Source organism: Cucumis sativus, unplaced genomic scaffold, assembly GCF_000004075.3.
Source record: "Cucumis sativus cultivar 9930 unplaced genomic scaffold, Cucumber_9930_V3 scaffold87, whole genome shotgun sequence".
Classification (NCBI taxonomy): domain Eukaryota; kingdom Viridiplantae; phylum Streptophyta; class Magnoliopsida; order Cucurbitales; family Cucurbitaceae; genus Cucumis; species Cucumis sativus.
Window position 1 is genome coordinate 10,001 of NW_022279578.1, and position 7,500 is coordinate 17,500.

Below are 7,500 nucleotides of genomic sequence, written 5' to 3' on the forward strand. Positions count from 1 at the left end.
ACCCATGTAGAACGATTGGTGGGGATCGAAGAGCAGATGCTCCACCTGATGGAAGTTCCTGATTCCATCCGATTTATGGAAGAACGGCTTGAGGAAGTTTCTGAGAGAGCCGCTGCTGTTGATGCGGTGTCCGGTCACCTGGACGGATTACCCATACAGGATTTGTTGGCTAGAGTTGACATGTTAGAGTCACAAATCCAGAGAATTGGAAATGTTCCCTACGAGCGTGGGGACAGTTCATCGGGCTCTGTTGCCCGGATGGAGGAGCGAGTTATGGAGTTAGATAACTCCAGAAGGATATAATAGAAATGATAAATGGCATGTCAGAGGACTTTCGAGCCACCCTGGATGTCGTTAGAAATGAAATCGTAGAGGTGAACACGAAGGTGAACCTTACGATGCGAGCGTTGGCCAATCAAGCTCCAGCTGGAGGAGCGATGACAGTTGGCAAGATAAAGATCCCGGAACCCAAGCCCTTCTGTGGGGCAAGGGATGCAAAGGCATTGGAAAACTTTATCTTCGATATTGAGCAGTACTTTAAAGCCACAAACACCGTGGCAGAGGAAGCCAAGGTGACATTGGCAACCATGCATCTATCTGAGGATGCAAAGTTATGGTGGAGGTCCCGATACATTGACATTCAGGAAGGGCGTTGTGTAATAGACACATGGGACAGTTTGAAGAGAGAACTCCGCTCGCAGTTTTTCCCTGAGAATGTCGAGATTCTGGCTCGACGAAAACTGCGGGAATTAAAGCACACTGGAAGCATTCGGGAGTATGTGAAGCAGTTTGCGGGGCTGATGTTGGACATATCTGACATGACTGAAAAGGACAAGATCTTTAGTTTTGTTGAAGGACTGAAGCCGTGGGCAAGGACTAAGCTACACGAGCAGAAGGTCCAAGACCTCGTATCGGCCTATGCGACAGCTGAACGCTTGTTTGATCTGTCTAGTGACGTTAAAGAGACGAGACGTCAACAAAGCTCTTCACCTGGAAGAGACAGAAACAACCGACCGAATTATCCCGAAGTTGTAAGTGGAAATAGAAGTCCCGGTAGAGACCGCAAGCCTTCCCAGTCAAATACAGGGAACAACGGGCAAAGGCCCAATAATCAGAGGACATCCCACGCTTCTATCAGTTGCTACATTTGTAACGGACCACATCGAGCAAGGGAATGTCCGGATAAGGCTGCCTTCTATGCCTTCCAGGCCTCGTTAGCTGCAGACTCAGATGACACGTCGGGTCAACCAGAGGAGGAAGTTGGGCAAGAAGAAAGAGTTCAAAATGTGAGAGTGGGAGCCATAAGACTCTTGTCGTCCCTTCAAAAGAGAGCAGGGGAGACAAGTGGGCGCACGAAAGGGGGCCTAATGTATGTGGACACTTGGATCAACCGGAACCATGCAAGAAGCACTATGGTTGACTCCGGTGCAACCCATAATTTCATAACGGTGGCAGAAGCCAGACGACTAAACCTTCATTGGAAGAAGGATACGGGAAAAATGAAGGCCGTGAATTCTACAGCTTTACCCGTAGTTGGAGTAGTAAAACGGGCGGTGATACAGTTGGGAGGATGGAGCGGTTTCGTTGACTTCGTGGTTGTAGGCATGGATGACTTTGATGTAGTTCTTGGAATGGAATTCCTTCTCGAACATCAAGTGATCATAATGCCTGCAGCCAAATGTCTGGTGATCTCGGGGTCTAACCCCACCGTTGTGCAGACAGACATTAGGCAACCTAAAGGACTGAGAACGATCTCGGCCATGCAACTTAGAGAGGACCGTGTTCGAGAAGACACAAGGTGTGTCGTGGAGAAATATGGAGATGGGAAACGTGAGAGTTTGCCCATGCCAGGATCGCCTACGGAGAATAATCATCGTATGGCACACTCAGAGTCACCTGGACTCTGGAGACAATCAAAGAGATTGTCGAGTGCAGGGTTCTCTAGACACCCTATCGAATTTGAGGCGTGTAGTCATGCGTTGAGTGGTGTCCTACTGCAGAATAGACACCCTATCGAATTTGAGAATCAGAAGAAGAGTGCCACTGAGGGCAATGATACAGTGTTTGAAGAAGAAACGTTGGCCATAGCACACAGTCTGAGGATGGGAGACAGGGTTCCATAGATTAACGCTTGTCAAAGAGATGAACAACGACGTTGCCTGCCATTTCGGTACTCGGCCGAATCTGACTTCAAATCAAGTAAGGAGACGAAGAGTCGTGCTCAAACTTGATTTTGAGTCAGAACGTAGGAAGAGCAGTCATGGGGTTCCACATGTGTCCGCTCGTACACAGGCCTGTCAAGCTGATGGCCCAAAACGAGACGCGTCAAAGGAATCCATGAAAGAAAACTCTGTCGCTCATGATGGCATGAGTTTGACGAAGGCCGGCAAGTTAGCACAAAAGAACGGGGGTTGTTCGTTGGAGGCAACACAATCAGGTGTTACAACTATGAAGAAATCATCAACTTACGGAAGTCCAACAATGAGTGTTGGCGACGGACAATATGTATTGTCGCGTCCTGTTGATCGTTCTTGTATGAAGAAGGAGCCTCAGACTTGTAACCTTGCCAAGAAGTGGAAGCGTAGATCAGACACTGTTCGAGCCAATTTGGAGAAAGTCTCGAAGCGGCTGAAAAGATGGGCAGATGGGAAGCATCGCCCCCTGGACCTTCATGTGGAAGGTCAGGATATCGTGACGCCGCGACCTGAACTGATGCGGTTTCTGAAGATACGAAGATCTTCACCTCGTGGGAGCACACGAGGAATAAACAGAAGTTGAAGAAGAAGACCCATGGGGAGGATACACAAGTTCGTGACGAAGCAGAAGAGCCTCCTCATGGAAAAAGCCTGTGGAAGACGTACCAAGACCGTGAAGCGTGGAGGCAGAAGATCGAAGGATTCCAGCTTTGCCAGTCGACGGGGACGTCAACTGTTTAAGTGGGGAGTGTGTCACGGACATATTTTTCCAAAGTGTGTTTACCTTTTGGTTATATGCTCCGATTACCCCCAGTTTATCCCATCTTTACTTTGCATAACTAGTTTAGGTGTTTGCTTTCCATTCTAGGTCATAAAGCTTGGGTGTGACGTTTCGGCATTTTCCATATGCAAGCCTGCCAGAGAAGAAAATGTTCAAAATGTACTATAGGGGAGGCATACCAGTTGAATCCCGCCCAAGCATTAGTTGTACTCTTTGCAAGCTACCCTTTTTCCTTGCAACTGACAGTCTTTAATGCTTATTGTAACGTCTATTTCAATGTATTTCTTTCTTTCCCGCGTTTTATAAATAAAATTTCCCTAAAACGCGAAGGAAGGTTACGACATACATCGACGTTACCCACAACTCTTGGATTTTGATCGGCTGACTTGTTCGTGAGTTAGAACAAGTGCCGCACAATCGTCCGTCTCGAGGTTGAAACGCTACGATTGTGACACGCGGCACCGTCGTGGGCGGCACCTGCGCGCGCGGCAAGGGCGTGGGCGGCACCTGCGCGCGCGGCACGGTCGTGGGCGGCTACTGCGCGCGCGACACGGGCGTGGGCGGCACCTGCGTGAAAGAACTAAGTCATGCACAGCGGAAAAAGAATCGAATTTCTACCCTAATTGCCACAATTAACATGTAACCATAAACTAATCAAATTAGGGTTTTAAGAAGTATTACCTTTGAAGCTTTCAAAAGGTTTGATGTCTTCTTACCAATTCTACCCGAGACCACCACTAGTACTCAACTGCTATCCTCTAGACAAAGAACCGGGTTGTGGGACCCAATTTTGGTGTAGAAAGTAATGGAGATAAAATGAGATTGGAAGCTTTCTTTTTTCTTTTGTTGAGATTATGAAAATGATAAAAGAGGCAAAAGTCCTTCAACATTTGAAAACATCTCTATTTATAGCCTAATTACATGCAAAAATGCATGCAATTCAATTGCCAAATCTCAACACCTAATATTCCACTAACAATTAGTGGAACTTAGTGGGCTAGGTGTCTATATCTCATATAGCCACATATCCCACTAAGAGTTAGTGGGATTATCCAACAAAATGTTGGATTTTCCCACTAACTTAGTCCAAGGGTAAAATGGTCATTAGATTTTTCTAGTCAAAAGTCAAACTTTGACTTTTCTAAGTCAAAAGTCAATATTTTGACTTTTTACCATTTTGTCCGTCTTGACTAATTCCAACCTCCCGAGCATGAATCCGCATTCATTTTTCCAAAATTCAAATCACATTTGAATATAAGGCCGGTCAAAGTTTGACTTTTCAAAGTCAAAAGTCAACATTTTGACTTTTTACTATTTTTGACCAATTCCGAGCTTCTTAGTATGAATCCGCATTCATACTTATAGTATGTAAAACATAAAGCTCTATTTCTAATTAGAAGACCGACGATTATATCACTGTATATGTCGGTTTTCCTTTCTTCTCCCTATTCGAACAATTCGACTTATTTCATCACACTGTTCTAAGTTTAATCCATATGAGCTAGCAGAGGAACCTAATGGACCTATAGATCATGGGCTCCAACGATTCAAGATTAACTAGCTAAACTCTTTTAAACCGAGTTAATCAACATTCGTTAACTAACGGGTCATTCCACTAAAGTCCCGTAGTTGCACTCCCCTCACTATAGATATATTTGTGTCCATTTGATAAAACCATAATCAGTAAGTTAATCCTTCACAGGTTGCTCGTAACCTTGGCTGGGTCAAAATACCGTTTTACCCCCAAGATTACATCTTGCTCCTTAAGTCCCACTAATCCACTATTGAACAATTGGTTTAAGGTTCAACCTATAAACTTAATCCCTCTCGGGCCAATGAGAGGGTGGGGCCCCTTGTTCAAGACTTGGATTCAGTGCTTAAGAGAGCAACCTATCTACTAACCCTAAAGCGGGTAGGAGTGAATTCCATCTTGTACCCTATGTTCCCAGCTATCCACCCGATCTTACCCCTGAAATGGGAGGCTTATTGGGCCAACGCTGATGAGCTGCCCTCACCTATGCAGATCTAAGGATAATCTCGTATGAACAGGAGTTCATAGTTAACTCAGGATTAAGACTAAGTTACCTAGGTCATCAATAATTGAGATAGTCAGTTTTAAACAGTAAACGGTGTTATAACGTAAAAATGACTAATTCATGGTTCAGTCTTATGTAAACATTTTACATAGGATGCCCCCACTTTCATGTCTCTACATGAACGATTAGGATCACATCGTTTGTACTACAAAGTGGGCCGCATCCATAGTCTCTCAAAATAAGGCGCCCAACCTTTATTTCATATACTATAGACTATTTAGGCTATATACTCGAACTTGATCCACGTTTATGTTTACACATAAAGTTCAAGTTTATTCAAAAAATAGCCTTGGAACTTTGATTTATTGGATTTAAGATTATAATATTTAATTTCTCAATAACAACTTTATTGAATAGAATATGATTTACAAACTACGAGTTTTAGGACAAAAAATTCCAACAAACTCCCACTTGGACTAAAATTCCTAGTGGTATGAGAGATGTGGTGTGAGAGAATATATATGAAACTAGGGCACATGGCCAATAAGTCTCCCACTTGTCCTAGTTTACAAACATCGTACACCTAAACTGTGTAGGTGACCCTCAAACACTTTAGCCATGAGGGCTTTTGTAAAATGATCAGCTTCCATTGTGGAATCAGCTATACAAGTTTGCTTTATGCTTCTCCAAACTACTGCTCCTCCATTTAGAGTAAATACTGATCCTGATGTAGACTTTCTAACATCTTTATCAGTTTGGAAATCTGAATCAGTGTATCCAGTAAGGATCAGATCCTTTGTACGATACATGAGCATGTAGAATGTTTTTAACGGCTGTCCAGTGATCACGTCCATGATTGGATTGATACCTACTGACCATCCCTACTGAGTAGCAAATGTCAGGTCTAGTACATAACATTGCATACATTAAACTTCCAACAGCGGAAGCATAGGGAATATTTCTCATATCCTCAACTTCTTGAGGTGTCTTAGGACATTGTTCCTTTGACAAATGAATTCCATATCTGTACGGCAGCAGACCCTTTTTGGAATTCTGCATTTTATATCTAGACAACATTTTGTCTATGTAAGATGCTTGAGACATGGCTAGTGTTTTGTTCTTACGGTTTCGAACAATTTGGATTCCGAGAACGTATTGTGCATCTCCCAGATCTTTCATTTGAAATTGCATAGCTAGCCATTTCTTGATATCAGGAAGATATCCTAGTCATTTCCAATAAGTAGAATATCATCTACATATAAGACTAAAAAATGCTATAATGGAATTGACGACCTTTTGTAAACACAAGGCTCGTCAACATTTTGTTCAAAGCCATAAGATTTTGATCGCAATATCAAATCTTATATTCCAGGATCTAGAAGCTTGTTTTAATCCATAAATGGATTTTTTAAGCTTACAAACCTTTTGTTCTTGATCTTGTTTTATAAACCCCTCTGGTTGAGACATATAGATGCTCTCTTCAAGATTACCGTTCAAAAAAGCTGTCTTGACATCCATCTGCCAAATTTCATAATCATAAAAAGTGGCGATGGATAAGAGTATTCTAATTGACTTTAACATGGCAACGGGAGAGAAAGTTTCCTCTAGTCTACTCCCTCTCTCTAGGTATAACCCTTTGCCACAAGTCGAGCCTTAAAAGTCTGTACTTTACCGGCATGGTCTCGTTTTCTCTTGTAGATCCATTTACAACCAATAGGTTTTACGTCATTTGGTTGATCTACTAGAGTCTAGAAAGAATTAAAGTACATAGACTCCATTTCGAGGTCCATGGCTTTGATCCATTGGTCACGATCTACATCTTTCATTGCCTGTTTATAGGTTAATGGATCCTCTATGCCATCGTCAGGTATGACGACTTGAGTTTCAATTAAACCCAAATAGCGATCAGGCTGATGAACAACCCTCCCACTACGTCGAGGCTCTCTCAACTGTTGAGAAGGATGTGATTGACCAGATTTCCTAGTCTTATCAACTACTTTAGTGAGTTTCAAGACTTGGATTCAGTGCTTAAGAGAGCAACCTATCTACTAACCCTAAAGCGGGTAGGAGTGAATTCCATCTTGTACCCTATGTTCCCAGCTATCCACCCGATCTTACCCCTGAAATGGGAGGCTTTATTGGGCCAACGCTGATGAGCTGCCCTCACCTATGCAGATCTAAGGATAATCTCGTATGAACAGGAGTTCATAGTTAACTCAGGATTAAGACTAAGTTACCTAGGTCATTAATAATTGAGATAGTCAGTTTTAAACAGTAAACGGTGTTATAACGTAAAAATGACTAATTCATGGTTCAGTCTTATGTAAACATTTTACATAGGATGCCCCCACTTTCATGTCTCTACATGAACGATTAGGATCACATCGTTTGTACTTCAAAGTGGGCCGCATCCATAGTCTCTCAAAATAAGGCGCCCAACCTTTATTTCATATACTATAGACTATTTAGGCTATATACTCGTACTTGA